This window comes from Dermacentor silvarum, chromosome 1 (assembly GCF_013339745.2).
Source record: "Dermacentor silvarum isolate Dsil-2018 chromosome 1, BIME_Dsil_1.4, whole genome shotgun sequence".
In the NCBI taxonomy this organism is placed as follows: Eukaryota; Metazoa; Arthropoda; class Arachnida; order Ixodida; family Ixodidae; genus Dermacentor; species Dermacentor silvarum.
In genome coordinates, this window is record NC_051154.1 from 100502158 (window position 1) to 100518388 (window position 16231).

At 44.6% G+C, this 16231-nt stretch overlaps 1 protein-coding gene across 2 annotated transcripts in view; it reads right to left on the reverse strand.

The window, feature by feature from the left end:
* LOC119451965 (uncharacterized) overlaps window positions 1-10390 on the reverse strand; it is a 33785-nt gene extending 23395 nt beyond the window's left edge. For both annotated transcript variants that reach the window (XM_049671677.1, XM_049671671.1), the window contains exon 1: window positions 10071-10390. The gene's annotated coding sequence lies outside the window, so the exon portion shown is untranslated. The remainder of the gene's footprint in view (window positions 1-10070) is intronic.
* Between the last annotated feature and the right edge of the window lie 5841 nt (window positions 10391-16231).

Here is a 16231-nt window from a genome sequence, read left to right on the forward strand (position 1 = left end):
ATAAAAACCAATTGTGAAGCACCAATAATTTCCTGAATGTACACGCTACATAATGCTGCTTGGACGATGATGGATGATTGGCATTTGGTTGTTAGGGATTTACTGTCACTTCATCGCATCCTGACGATGCGCTGTTATTGCTGCTCATAGTAAGTATGCAACAGACATTAGAGCGCTATATAAGAACATCGCATTATCACATTTATCACATTAGACTTCATTAAAGACACAGAACACTGCAAGTAATGCGTGCCTATGATATTGGTGTGACAAAAGAAATAATTAAATTCTGGTGTTTCACATGCTGAAACCATGGTATCATTATGAGGCATGCCATAGCAGGGGACTCTGGGTTAATTTTGACCATCTGGAGTTCTTTAATGAGCACAGTACCTCATGCTTAGCCACACAATGATAGCCAGCACAGTGAGTACAAGAAAGTAGGAAGTTTACGTATAGCAACTGAAGACAACATTGAGAATTTAATATGCAAAAATCTTGAATAACTGAATGCACAAAAACACAAAGTTAAAATGGAGCAAGGCACAGTGCCATGACTAAATCATCATAATTTAAAACAATGCTGGAATTAAAAATTTAAAGTAAAAGTACTCCATCTTAGGAATTAGCTCCCACAAGAATAATTCATCTCTCTTTACACTCACAATAATGCTCTGGTTTGGGCTGTACACATAGAGAAGAGCCCGCTGGAGGTTCAGAATGTACAGCTGCACCTGAATTTGTGTGTAATAACTGTGTGTCTTCCTTAGCTCAACGATGTCATTAATAAATGTAAGGTAAGGCAGCTCACAGGTCCTTTGCTCGTAATTGAGAAAGGGCGCATCTCTGTACTTGTACGTGCACTTGATCTCTATGAGAACAGTTTCGCCACCTAGATTTGCTATTCCGTCGGGGCTGCAGCACAGCCATGGTTGTTCTGGTAGCACAATGAGACCCATCTAGAGGAGACAATGTGTGCAAGTTAGTACAAGTAATATTATAGCTAGCATATATTTTCAATATCACGTACTTACTGAATAATAAAGTAATGAATGATCAAAACTCATCAAGAAATTCACCTGAACAATGCGTACACCAAGTTTTTGCTCCAGATCACACCTAGCTGTGGCCTCAGTTCTGATTCCTGCAGAAAACCTTATTTAGATATGTGCATGTGCATGTCAAGCAGAATGCTGAAGAAGGCAGACACAGCACTGTATTTCTAGTCTTCACTTTTTTTGCATATATATTGCACTGTTTGATTCCATTCAAAATGCACCAACCAGACCAGTTAAGCACACACCTGCAGTACATGCGCATTAAGATTTGCTTCCATTTTGTTATAAATTTTATGTTATTGTCCAAGTTTATAAAAAAAGTGTGCATGCAGTTCAACATTTTTGTGCTTAGTAACCTTACCATAATACATTCCAGCACTTTGGTAGGTGCTGTGCCTCAGTAGTTGCTGGGCTGCACTCTTTAGTCCGTCATCATTTTTCGTTGTTAGAATGCTGTGAGCCTTTGTACTGCTTATTCGCACTCTTCGCTCCTCATGCCACCTGTACATTACAAAAGTTGCAGAGTCCTGTATTATTGGATAGTCGTGGAATGTGTGAAGCAAATAAATAAAATCGATTTTACCTTGTGCAGTTTGCTTGGCCTTTTGTGAGCAAAGCAAGCTTTGTGGGTTTTTCTTTCAAGACCACTTTGGTGGTATATTCATGTGCCTCTTTAGTCTCTAGCTCTTAAACAAAATCCCTCTGCTGCGTAGTCCTGCTGTCAACGACAATGAGGTAATTGTACACTGGTCTGCTAAGCATTGTAGGAAGCATCTCGTCAAGGGTGGCTTCATCTGCTGCATTTGAGGCCTGCTCGACAAGCTCATCCAGAACCTGCCTGCAAGTCAGGTCGTCCTTGTGCATTTCAGATAGCATCATTACCACTTTCAGGGAACAGTCAATCTCTGGATAATGTAGTAGAATGTCCCGAGATGCCTTTTTGATATCCTTTGGGGTTGTTTGTTGAGCTGTTATGGAGAAAACGGGCATAATGACTATGTATATCAGGGTCTATGTGAGCTGTAATTGATGTATCAAGTCACTTAGATCTAATTTGACAACAAAAAATGTGCAGGAAACTGCAAGAGTTTTGTACAAGCTCACCGGGAAACAGGTCTAGGAGATCTTGTTCTGGCTGCCGCTGGGGCTTGCTGGTTGGCTTGCCCCACTTTTGGGGCTGACTTGTGCAGGAGCTGTCTTCATGTTTGTTTATGTATAGGCACACAGCAGCGGCATGTTTGCACTGGCCCTGAATGCCGGCTTTGCAGCTGCATTTTGCTTTGTTTATATGTAGCTGGCGCTTTACAGGGCATGAGCACAAGAGCTGTAGAAACAATGGCAGTTTAGGTGCATCATTTAGTTCTCCGATTGTGTCAAGTTTCATTTCAATATTTTTAAGCAACACTATTATAATATTGTCAACTGCTTGTAGAAGTTATATTTCTCTTTTAATCCTTTCCTTCCCTGCCCATGCACACAAAAAAAATGTATATGCCTTAACACATAGGTCATCCATACACACAGATACATTGACTAACAGTCACCCCACATTTGCTTCACAGAAGTGCAATGGAACTTCAGTGAGTGAAGAGTGGGCATGAGCATGTTAGTGAGGGTTGGTGAGTGGTAGTAAACGTGTGAGCATGAGTGGCTGCTGGTCAGTGAAAAAGAAAGTGACTGAATGCGAGTGAGTGTTGGCAAGCTTGAGTTAGTTGGAATGCTAGTGAGTGCAGACGAGTTTAGGTAAGTACACATATAGCCTGCAAAAATATTGATGAGTGAGTATCGGCTTAATTGTTCTGCTGACCTGTGCCCAGCAACAGGTTTCTTAGAGAGTGCACAAAAATTCTATATTTTGGGTGGTACTGTCACTGCTGGCAGCACTGTACTGCTACACAAGTTAGCTTGGGCATGCAACTGTCTGCCACCAAATATGAAAACCAATTGATATGATAGACACACCAATGGTTACTGCATGTGGTGGCAGTAGGGAAATGTGGATTATTGTGTTTGGCACATCAAACGTTTCAAAATACAGTCAATATATGCGTAACTGCATGTCCAGAAGCTACATGGTTGGCTGTGTTGCTGCCTCTAAAGGAGGCTTCGTGTTACTTGAGAAAACGCATTCGGTTGTTCAGCAGAAATCACAGTACAGGGCCCTTTTACACTTATGCTCGACCAAAACATGCACCTACCAGGTCGGTTGAACTAGGCTAAATGACAACTGCCGACAGTCTACAATTACATAAAATAAAATCTGCACACATCACACGGATGTGCAATTTTCGCTTTGTTACCATGCATACCAAGGGCAGAGCGTAAGTTGCTGATGTAACGTACGCTTGTAACTAAAAAAAATAATGTTATCCTGAGAACACTCTTTACTGCACTAACATGCACCTACCAGGTCGGTTGAACTAGGCTAAATGACAACTGCCGACAGTCTACAATAACATAAAATAAAATCTGCACACATCACACGGATGTGCAATTTTCGCTTTGTTACCATGCATACCGAGGGCAGAGCGTAAGTTGCTGATGTAACGTACGCTTGTAACTAAAAAAAAAAAAATAATGTTATCCTGAGAACACTCTTTACTGCACTATTTCCTCTTGTGACCAAGCACAGATGATCAAACTGCCCAATAAAGGCAGAATCGGAGCATGGAAGGCATTCGTTTTCTCGTCTATTTACTATGCCTCGTGCGCGACCGATGACGGCGTTGCGAACGGCGCTCTGGTGACATGAGCCGGGGGACTCGCCTTTATCGTCTGCTACGCTCCGACTGAAAAAGAATAATTTTCATGCGTTTGCTCGCGCTGTGACTGCGTGCTTGCGTAGCACGACGCTCTCCAATAACTCTCTGTATTGTTTTCTAGTGTTAGCAATATAAATGTCAGCATTAGGAGGAGAGCAAACGTTATATATTCAGTGCATATTCCACATAACCACCAGACGTGGTTGTCCAGTGGCCATGGCGTTGCGTTTCTAAGCCAGATGCATCTGATTCGACCCCGGCGGCCGCATTTAAGTGGAAGCGAAATGCAAAAACGCTCGTGCATACTTAGATTTATTTGTACGTTACAGAACCCCAGGTGGTCAAAATCATTCCAGAGTCCTCAACTACGGCGTACTTAATAATCATAAGGTGGTTTCAGTACGTAAAATTCCAGATTTTGATTTGTCTTAATTAAAAACAATATTCATTTTTTATGTAACCACATAAACATGACTTCGAGAAGTGTATGTTTCGGTTTTGGAGGCTTAATCTAAGGGTGCGTACAGGTATTGCCTGGGAATGCAATATTGCTCATGAATAGAGGCCGGATCTCTAGGCATTAAAAAAGTGCGTTTTGGGCGCCAAAAATAGGCAGGCAAAGCAACGTTCTTGGCCTCCAACGTCGTAAATATAGGCACAATAAATTTTTACATAAATGCAAATAATTTCAAACGAAGACGTGCGCGACCTGTATCTACGACAGGAAAACAAGAAATGTTATTGTTTATGATGGCACAAAGGCGCCAACAGTTGAACATAGCCGTGCAATTGTCCCATAAAACTGCAGGTCTAATGACGATCATTTGGTGTAATTCAACAAGCACACTGCTCATATTCATGTTGAATGGCCACTGTACTCGAGCGTTGCATAAAGTGAAACAAGCATGAAAAAAGAACTTGAAAGCTGGGAATACTGATTAAAAAAAGCGCTACTTTATGTCTGCCTGACGCAATTAAATTAAGACACAACAAATAAATATGCAAGACACAGACAAATAATAAATGCAAGATTATAATAAATGCAATAAATTAAGACACAGACAAATAATAAATGCAAGGCTACAATTGATTAAGAAATTAACATGTTCTTAAATGAGGACTGTTAGGTACAACTCTGGCAATTTTCTCATATAGAATGACATTATCGGAATTGTACAGGCAAAACGCCCCAACACTGCCAAATACACTTCCGCCCACTTGAAGTCCACGTGTTTGAAGAAATCTGTTTGGAGAGCACGCGGAACGTAGTCTAAGAATCACTGTGAAGATTTTGGAAACAATTGCAAACTACCACCATCTCCATTTTGGATTCAAAATTGTTCCTCTTGTCACTGAGAATGATCTTGTATGCTGAGAAGGAACGCTTGACGGGCAGTGAACACATTAAAAAGTAAATTACAAACAAAACAAAAGCCGCGTGCACATTACATTTTTTTCTTTCTTCTTTTGCTCTTTACTCTCCTTTCCCCTGATGGCTCTCCGTGGTTTCGCATTCGCCAAACGCGGCGGGTCCCATTTCACTGCTGCTAGGCGTTGTTTTCCGAAAGTTGGTTGAACTAGATGACTAGGATGAACTCCATAGAGTTCCGAACAGTCAATGTTTCCCGGTAACATGAATAATGGTCTCTAACTGCACTCGAAAGCGAAACTTGAGGCTAAATAGTGTTCATATAGGCGCCGATATTGAAGATAGGCATTTATAGGCATTTATAGGCATTTAGGCACAAACGCCAAAATAGGCATTTATAGGCACTATAAAAACACTATAAAAGCCCTCCTTAACCTCTAATTCATGCTCATATATCAAAATGTGGCGATAGGAGCGCAAGGAACAAAAAAGGCATTTGCCTAAAATCCGGTCTCTACTCATGAAGCATTACATCAAGGATTTATCGAAAAAGCACCCACCCAATGGCACAAATATTTCAACAAGATAGTAAATATATTCACATTAGCCTTGTAAAAGTGTGAGCACTGTCACTAAATGTATTAAATCGCACATAGGCACACAGTAAAAAGTAGCAATAAACAAGCAGTTGTGTCAACTCATGAATGGGCGAGGATAATATATTATACTGGGCTCAATTGTTAGCATAACCGTTAATGTAGGCGAGATCTCTAATGGTTGCCAAACGCGACAGCATGCATGTCCTCACTGTCGTTCCACCTTCAACTTTGGCTTCTTCCCTCGCCGGTTATTTTCTCACCGCGTGGTCATCACGTGGCACCACTTCGCCTCCTCTACCTGTCGCCCTTCTCCGCAGCTGCTGTGCAGCTACTGCCGTGAAGCTACCGGGCGAGACCGCGGATACGTTTTTAACAGCGAAGCTGTTAAAGCTGGAGGAGAAACGTCCGAAGTCCGCAGAAAACTCCGCGCCGAAGCAGTAGCAACGGAGCAGCCGCCGACAAGCCATGCCCACCGACGGGAACACTCCGCGCAGCCGCCGCACCGAGCTACCGCAGCAGCTGGTAAACCGTTTCCCGCCACGCCTAAGCTACCAAAAATAGCTGGTACGTGTCGCCTGGCAACCATCTACGTCTTAACTGACGTAAACACCCAGTGTGCATGCGCTTGGCCTCGGAGTTTGCCATAAAAGGGGCTGCGCCTAGTGGTGTCAACTTTCGTTAGATATCGAGCGGCTAGCCTCGAACGCGTTAGGCTTCGGCAAGCAATAGCGTTCTTGCCACTGTGTCAACCTTGGTTATATAGCCTGCCTGCGTTTGTAGCATGCCAGGAAGGCTGTTGCTCGTAGGCGCCGACGCGTCCAGCGCTAGTCACGTGAAATGAATGACGCGAAAGGGAAGGTACCTCCGAAAATGATCGCTCGAGAATACCTTCCCTACATGCGTAGTGAAGTTTGTTTAAAAAGCGGGCAAGTTTGCACTCGGTCGTGCAAAGTTTAGGCACAGCAAAACTATCGATCCTCAAGTCCAGTAATGCGAAGTGATAGCAAAAAACCAGGCCAAGCAAAACCTACTTACAAACATAGCAGCAACTAAGTTACAGAACCTAGCAGTAACCAAGTTAGAACCTAGCAGCAACCAAGTTAGGACCTAACAGCAACCAAGTTGATACCTAGCAGTAGCAGCCAGTAAGACTTGAGGATCGACAGTTTCGCTGTGGCTAAGCTTTGCACGACCGAGTGCAAACTTTCCCATTTTTACAGAGGGGCAGAAAAATTGTCTCGTGAGAGATCGTTTCGTCATGTGCATGCTCAACTCCCTGTTTTCAGACCAGCTATGTAGGAATCGAAAACATACCCGACAAGAGGCTCTCACTCGAACTCGTCAGCATGAAGCCGTGGAAAACGAGAAAGCCACATATTTCTACCCGGATGTCTCTTCAATGTTGATGCAGTAGCGAAGAAACAAATAAGATAAAATGTATCCCGGAGGGTATGTCTCAGGACCTTCCCGAGGCTTCCCCACTGGCTATGCCAGCCAGCGTTGCGCGGCTTCGAAAAATTCGGGCGAGTTCTGCGGACACGCTACCCGCGTCAAGGTTGTCCGGTTAGGTGGGTGACATGCATCGTTTGCCTCCGAATAAGACAATTAGCGTCTGTGTGTCTCTCCGGGACGAGACTTCTTGGTCGTCGCCAAGCTCGGGAAACTCGGAAAATGGCCGATATACTCAACGTCGGCGTCCATGGAGACTTGCTGCTCTTCAAAGTGGACTATAGCTCCCTTGGTTGTGCCACGCTTGTTTCTCAACGTCCTAGCAAGTAAGAAACTTCTGGATCCCGCTGCTGAAGATTCGACTTGGTCGACTAATTCAGCGCAGTCTTTACATACGACATGGTCGTTAGATTCAGCAGAGACTTTACATCGTAGCTGATGTCGACACGCCTCTGCAGTCCCGGTACCCGGCGGTAGTAACGCCTGGGAATGTCGAGGTTTGCTGACATGGTGACTGACTCTGTGAAGCCCGCAGCCATTTCCACCTTCACTGCTTGCCGTATCAACTTCACCTTTAACTTTATTTATTCGTCTAGTGTACACTAGAAACATCCTCCTGAGCTAAAAGCTGCGCAGCTTGACTGGACCCAGGAGGCGTTGTATAACAGCGCGATAACAGCTAGTACTTTTGTAACCTACATAATTCACAATACTAAACAAACTAAAGCAGTTCAATACGTTTTCGTGTCACAAGAGATAAATTTTACCATTCTGTATGTATACGTACACCTCTTGACAGCATATCTGACATGCAACAGAGGAACAGACAACATTCAAGCATTTCTGGCACAAATCATGAAAAAAATAAATAAATAAAACACGGTCATTCAATAAGCTTCGTTACACATGAATGTATATGTTTATAAGTGAACAAAATGCATTTTCGATTCTCTTCAATCCTCGTCTTCGTGATAAATGTATGTATAACATAACATGTGATGACGATAATGCTTTATTATATAGTGCTGATGGCTAATCGGCCTACAAGAAGTAAGGGAGTTGGGGAATCAGATGTTCACGGGCCCAACTATCAACAAATGCCCCGCACTGTTACACCATGCGGAGGGTGCGCGATTCTGCAGGAAAGGCGCACAGCGCTCGCAGGACATGTCAGCCTTCGCAGAGAGACAGATCCAGCCCTGATTTTACCGGAAGGCCGCGTATTTAGGGCCCTACCACAGCCTGTGCCCAGGTGACTAATGATCGGGGAGGCTGCCGTGTGGCACATGTATACAACCCGTCTGTATCGGTGGTGGTTGTGCCACTGTGGCCTTAGGAATAGATGTATTATTTCTTTATGTGCCTGCCAGTGCGCGAGCACGTCCAGCGTGAGTGCAGTATCAGTGCGGGCCCTGTATACGAGTATACTTGACATGCGCGCAGCAGGCCGGCGGGCAATGCATCTGCCTCAGGCGTGTGGTGTCGTATATAGGCACAAGGGTATATTTGTAACTTTGTCACAATCAATTTCAGTATTTTTCCCGTCGTTTTCTTACCTTGTGTACGTAATTTTGTTAACCGCTAGATTTCACGATACTCGTCGTATCGTTCGTTGCTCTATAGAGGGACGTCTCTGAGTTGCCGTCACTTTGAGGAGGTACGAAGGTTGCTACGTCGCTGTGGCGGTTGTAGTATTGCGCTCGCAGTAGCGTGCGATCCTTGAACTTGAAGAAAATGGGGTTGTCGAGTTCGAAGAGACAATCTTGTCGTTTTGTCTAAATCTTCTGGCGGTTATCGACTGTGTACCTATTGGAACACACACTGTCAAGTCGTTTTGCAAGAACGAAACCTAATACCAACCGTCAACCAGGTGGAGTCTCCCGGGGCCAACGAACGTTTTCTCCACATGAGCTGGATTCCAACAGATCCAACTTTACGAAAGTTCTCAATAGGGTGCAGCATTTATTACTCGCTTAGGGAGCTCGTCGTCTACATTTATGAATTTCGACAGCCCCGCCTATTGAAATATATGATGTGTACCTGTGAAATATATCTGATGTGGGCTCAAGGGGATTGTTAAATCAAGTGCCTGCGTGATGGGATATAACCCAGCATTTGCCGTAGAAACCGGTCACCATCTACCGGTCACAACCGGTTGGAAGAAGATGCCTCGTGTGTACTGTACTCGTGTGGAATGGTTCAGAACCAGGATATTGCCGCATACCTTCGTTGTCTAATATGTTCCGGGGAAGTGCCTAGCTACTGCCGACGCCTTGTCAAAAGATCCGAAAACTTCCTGTCCAGTTGCCGCTAACAGTAAAAGGCTTTTCGTGTCACAAGTAGTCGCAGCCCAACTCTTAAACGTAGCCGTACTTCTAGATGACTTCAATACCCAACAGCACGCCGGCGAGGAATGTTGGAGACGTGCTAACCGTTCGCTCTTTGGTTGACCTATAGAGTGACCAGTTAGCTCAAAATATGACATTGTACTAAATAACCGGGGCAAGCTTTCCGTATCTCAGAGTTTATTATTAATGGGCGAACAACTTACATTTCCCGCACTGCTTCACGATGTGGTTAAATACAATATATCAGGCTTTTAATAAGTATTTGGCACTAGCTTAGTGCTTAGTGTCGGAAACGTGATCAGGACTCCCATTGCAGACAGCCGAACACATGCTACTATCAGGGCACAACGAGCAGCAGCACTGTCGCAATGTGAAGCTCTTTCAGCTCTTCAGAGGAAACAAACAGAATATATTTGTTCAACAGCAGGCACTGTGACAGTCGAGAGGTTTGAAAAGAAACGGACATGTAGTGAGATTCAGCATACCAAGGAATCGGCGTGCACGGCCGCGTCAGACGGAGGGTGCAAACTTGTTTAGGGTCAGGCGCAGTACCGTCGGCGTTCACAATCACTAGCAAAAAGATAACTGAACAGACCACCGAAGCTGCACTCGGAAGCGTTAAGGAAGACTCCAGCGTGTTGCAGCATTCGGAGAACAGCTTGAAAACAGCGTGCGCGGTGCAAGCAAAGACGCGCTGACGGCCGCGTAGCGGTCGTCGACGAAGCATGCACACGTACGTTCTCCCCTGCACTAGAGGACACCACAGAAGCGTTGGCCATGGCGTCGTTTATACTTCAACCATCTCTGCGACAAATGGTTTGCGAAAAAAAAAAATAAGCGTGAATTCCGGCACACTTTCTACAAATATAGCCTTGATGTATGGGGCCCCTCCCAAGCGCCATTCGGTCGGCCGCCTTCGCTAATAAGTCCATATCGGGATTGGCTGACATTTGCTCTTAGGAATAATCCTAAGGTAAGCGCTTCTTTGAGAATACGGACTTGCACTGTAAAAAATTCGCCGTTGTTTTTACTGTATGCTTTTCCCGGCAGCGTCGGCTGCCAACTATTTCCCGGAAAATGTACAGGCGTCCGTAATTTCATTCCACGGCACCGCAAAAAAACACGCCGTCATATTTATAGGAATTTGCCATGAAAAATACAGCAGTCAATAATTTCATTCCATGGTACCACAACAACAGGCCGTCATATTTTACAGCAATTGCCCGTAAAAAATAATGGCTTTTTCATTGCACGGCACCGCAATGATATGCCGTCGTATTTACAACAATTTTAGCAGTTCTGTAAATTCTCGAACTTTGCTGTTCGATAACAACGAAGCTGCTACATTTATTATTCATGAATATTAGAGTATACCATTTTCTGGAAAAGTGTCCTTTATTGAATTTGCTGCAGAGTCTTCCTTCTTCAGCAGACACAAGTTACGTTATAGTTTACTAGTTATACATTGCAGCTGAAGCAAGACAAATTGAAAAAAAAAAAAAAAGCACTGTGATAGAGATGGCTGGCAATAAAACCAAAGCAACAGCTGAGGTCAAGATGAAGGTATGTTAACCATTATTTGAAGTATATTGTAAGTCCCTGTGCCTCAAGAAAGAAGGCCGGAAGCAGTCTAAGCAGATAAACGAGGCAAATCGATAGAGAAAAATACCGAACGAGTGTTATTGTCTGTTGTTAGGCTACAGTGCACCACTAAATACCAACATCTCTGATTGGCAAGGTATATCATAGTATCCATTTCGAACGATGCGTAATGTGTCTTGCAATAAACCGGAACCACGTAGGACCAAGATGTCTTAGCTTATCGATCTTTCTTGGCAGTAATTGTTTATTTTTCGAGTCCTACAATATGCACACGAGGAATAGTGGGCAACAAGCTTTTTGTATGTACGCCCTACATACTAACTGCAATAAAAGCACGAAAACGCACCTTATTCTGAAATACAGACGAGTGACATTTGCATCAGCAGAAATGCCGCTGACTTAAACTTCTCTCTTAAAAAAGTGAGAAGGTAGAAAGTAACTGGTTTATTGCACAAAACAAGTTTGCTGGCAGTGTTGAATAAAAAGAAAGGCATTTGAGGGTACAGTTTCAATAATGGTGAAGTCCACGCTGGAGAATGGCAGGATGCTTGAGCTGTGGGGCAGACAATGAACACAAAGTATAAGTTCTGGGCATGACAATTTCTGCGCAGTGCCCGCACTCACTCAGCCACAATTCCCTTTAATTTTGAAACTTGAATAAAGATGCTTGAGGTAGCAATAACATTATCATACCAAAATGGCCCAGTCGGCTTCAATGATCCGATGCTCAAAGCTTAGCACCTTTTTACGACCCCGTGTTTTTGCCATTGATTTAGTGCCAAGACCTGGGTTGATCCCAAGGAGTGGTCTAGATAGGAGGTAAACTGAAGAGAAACTTGAAGTCGAAGTTCTTAAGTTTGTGAAACAGGCTGCAATATGTCAAAATTTCAGCTCTTGCATATAGTAAGGCTGATGAAAGAGAACAAGGCGTATGAAAGGCACCACGCTTCATTGATTAAAGACAAATAGCTGATGCTGTGAATAGAATGCCCTGGCCTCTTTGTTGATTAACATTATTACGCTGAACTCTTGGTTAAGCTGCAGTGGGGGACCTAGTTTTTCTTGCCATTTATACAGTGAAGTTGGGATTTCTGGCAAGACGAACAGAATTACAAGTTCCCTTAAGGTGCAAAAGTTTTCGATATCATAGACGCTTTATCATTATTTCCACCAGCTAGATTATACAAGTTCAAGTCTAAACAACTGCATTTTTGAACTTCGTTACTACGAATGCGAAAATAATGACCATGTCAATGCAGCATCCGCTAGAGCAAGAAGCAGATGTGCGAGGTATTTAAAGGTGGAATAACAGCTGTCGATATCGAAATGACGAGCATATTCCAAACGTGTGTATCTTAAACTGGCAAGCTCCCATGATGTTTCCCCGCGTGGCATGAATGACAAAAAAAAAAAAAAAAATCATGGATGCATGTTCCGAGCTACGCACAGCAGTACATGAAGTGAAGAAACGGGAGCGAGTTCAAGTGCTGGCGCAGTTTAACACAACTTAAAAAAAAGCAAGCAAGAACGTAACACAAAACACATGCGCTACTTTACGCGAACAATCAATACCAGAGCATGGCAGTCAGATAACGCCTCCCTCACCGGCAACGATGTCCTCGAGGCACGCAACACTAATGACCAGTTGGGCGAGCACGTGTGTTGTAGTAAGAATGCAAAGTATTGCTTTTAACTTCACTAGCGCCAACGTTTTAAGTAAGCGACACTCTCAAAGCACTATCAAACTCAAAGCGTACTCACCAAACTGTAGCTGCTCGGCAGACGTAGAAGGCACATTCCTATGTCTTAGTCAAGGGGTGAAACACTAGAGATATCTTGCCGCCACCGCTTGCACGCTCAGTCGCTCACTTTTCCAACCAAGAGCAGACACTGCGGAACGCTCCTTGCAGCATCTGCTACAGTGGAGCTGCAGTAGAGCCTAGGTTTGTCCTGGTAGGCGGCGGAAAAACTGCGCATGCGCGTTGTGCGAGTGCTCGAAATATTATTGCGCTAGCAATTATATGGACACTCCAGGCGCATTTCTCCCGTCGTCGTCGCCGCCATCGGCGTCGCCGTGATGTTCCGTATAAAGTCCAAGGGCGATAGCATAGTCGCCGCGCACCGAGTGAAAGCGTGCGAGGGTGAGCCGACGATGGTGGCTCAATCTCGCGCACCGCCGTCTTCCGTCGCGCGCAAGGCACCGCGGGGAGAGGGGAGCGGGGGTGGGGGCGTTCTACTCCGGCAGCGGCCGCGCGGGCCCTATCTTGAAAGCGATCTGCGATGGGGACAGAGTGCGTCGAGTGCTGATAGCTTCGTGCGCGCAGTGTTCTCACCGCTTAGTTCGCGTTGAAGCGAGAGGCAGCAGGAAGGTCAATTCGCGCACTGCTGCCGCCGCGCTTTCTCACTCCAGCGCTTTGACAGCAAGTGTGCGCGGTCATCGAGTGAGATGTGTTCATATTTGCTTGTGCGCGCCTGACACCATGCTTGTTAATTTAGTTGGTAAGCGAATGTTTACAAGTTTATACGGCCGATAAAACTACTATCCCTACTTCGAATAGCTGTATCCTAATTTCCTATCGGAATCGATGCTTCGCCTTTCGGGCGAAACAACGCCTTTTTTGCTACAGGCGTTGCACTCTCACCATTTTGCTCGTCTTTTCTTTCTCCCTCTCTTCAGACAGTGCGCATACGCGCGACTCGATAGACGGATCGAATTTCGCCGTTTTCTCTCAGTACAGGCATAGTGCCGTAATTCTTACAGGAAAAAATGCGTGGTAAGAATGGGCACTTTTTACAGTGTAGGTGTGTAGCCCGGCTTACGTTCTCATAGGCCGCTGCCTTCTGACTCTCTCTAATCCTCCGGAGAAGGTAATTTCATTTTGGCCGCAAGTATGCAACTTTGAAGATAAGAGATGTCAAACCTCGACGCACCCTAGTAATTTACATCACGTAGCACAAAATGTGGTCATCGCAGAACTAGCAGTATTTGTGCAAATGCTTACACGAAGGTTTGAGCCATCTTACCAAGTCCTGCTAAAACCTAATAAAGAAAAGTTCTACGCCGTCCAATAATTACATATTTTTGCCGTAAAATTACGGATTTCACGCGCAGTTGTTACGAAAATGTTAGTGTTTTTATTTTTGCATGCACCAAACATTTTCGTTAAAAAACTGCTTACAAGACATATTTGAATCACGTTACTGCAGACTGATTACCTGCCCAGGCAAACATCATTCCCCTCCCCCCAAAAAGACTAATGCAATTTATTCAATAATTAAACTAATTGCATTAGTCAACTCTTTAATTACGAACTTTAAGGCACATATATTTATGCACATAGATAAGCTGAAGGAATCCATCATAAAAGTCTATAGTTCTCTGTTCCAATATTTCGAACTGGCCATGTATATAATAACCGCCATCACTTGATGCATTCCGCACGTTGAGCCGCGAAACGCGAATCGTGGTCCAATTCCCCTCGTGGCGCAGAAGGGCGGCGTGAAATGAAGCTGCCTTGGCATCTCTCTTTCCACGAGGTGAAGCCGATTGCTGCTTCGCATACCGTTTCCCCTTCCCGTTTAGCTCAGTGCGGAGTAGCAGACCAGCGACAAGCTCCTCCCGCCAACTTCTCCGCTTTTCATTTGATTACACCTTCTCTTTCTCGTCCTACCGCGCGATAAAGCGGACGGCCCCGCCCCCCTGCTGCTGAAGTGACCATACGTATTGGCATTGGGGAGTTGCGCAAAGCAGCAATCTGCTTCCCATCATCTCATAGGAAGAGCGAAGCTTAAAAGCAGCTTTATTTTACGCCACACTATACGTCACAGAGGGGTTGGACCGTGATCCACGCTTCGCGGTCCAGCGCCCGTAATATTAATGAGATGAATTGAACGAGTAATTTGACAGTAATTATTTCGATATACATGGCCAATGTGAAATAGTGAAGCATGAAACCAGAAAGATATTCACACAAATAGTTCTTAAATAGTGCTTAAGCTTTGCGCCGGTTTTCACTGTCTTGCATGCGTAATCATGCAAACGGCAATTAAACTGCCCAGTTCGATATCTCAAAGCGCGGATACGCTAGAAGAATTCTGCCAAGTGGAACTCTCTAGAAACACGACTGCATTTAACTTTTCAATACAAACGTGCCTGCTTACTGCAGCCAGTCAAACGTTCAATATTTAATTTTTTAATTGCATTGCTAACAGCGATAATTATCATCTCACTTTGTGTCCCCGGCCCTCGCCACATAACCGTAGTAGAGGTGGTCTTCACGTACGTCTCAGCGCCTAAATAATAATAAAAAAAAACCTGTCAACTTAACTTTATCACCCCTGTATAGTGTAACAGTGTTAAAGCGGCTTACCAGTTGCGCCCTCAGCTGGTAACAAACGTCAAGCAACTAAACCGGTGCTAATGGGAATATGGAACGGGCGCGCGGTGGATCGCGCCAACTGTAAATAGGCCCAAATAAGCCGTCTCGCTAAAAGTAGCACAATTTTGATCGCGCCACTGGTCAATAGTTGAGCCTTGAATTCTTCCTGAATTATGAAGTTGGAAGAGTAGAAAAGTTAAATAAACCTCTGCTGGCATGTTTGTCGTTCTTATTGGGTACTCAGTCGCAGCAGGTATCGGTCGACACCGTACCATATTCTCAGCATTTCATTGTTAGCCGAAAGCAATCATCAGTGTCAAACGGCCGGTTCTCTAAAAAAAAAAAAAAAAAGGGGGGGGGGGAGAGGAGTCATTAAGCCTGAAAATCAACGAAGATCACCGAAAACGTTTCAGCGGCACCTCATTGAACAAGTTAGGTACATGCGGTCATGGCCACCATCGTGAAGCACCTGCAGTCGTGAAGTCACGAGCAAGCCGTGCAGTTGCAGCATGTTAAAGTCGACGTAATCTATAACGCTTTATTTGCAACTACAATATAAAATAATTTAAGTACATTATCGTCGAGGGGCTGCGATGGCCAGGGTGGAGCGGTCGATGCTCCTGTACCGATGGTCGGGCCTACCCACGTGCGGGCACTGCGCACGC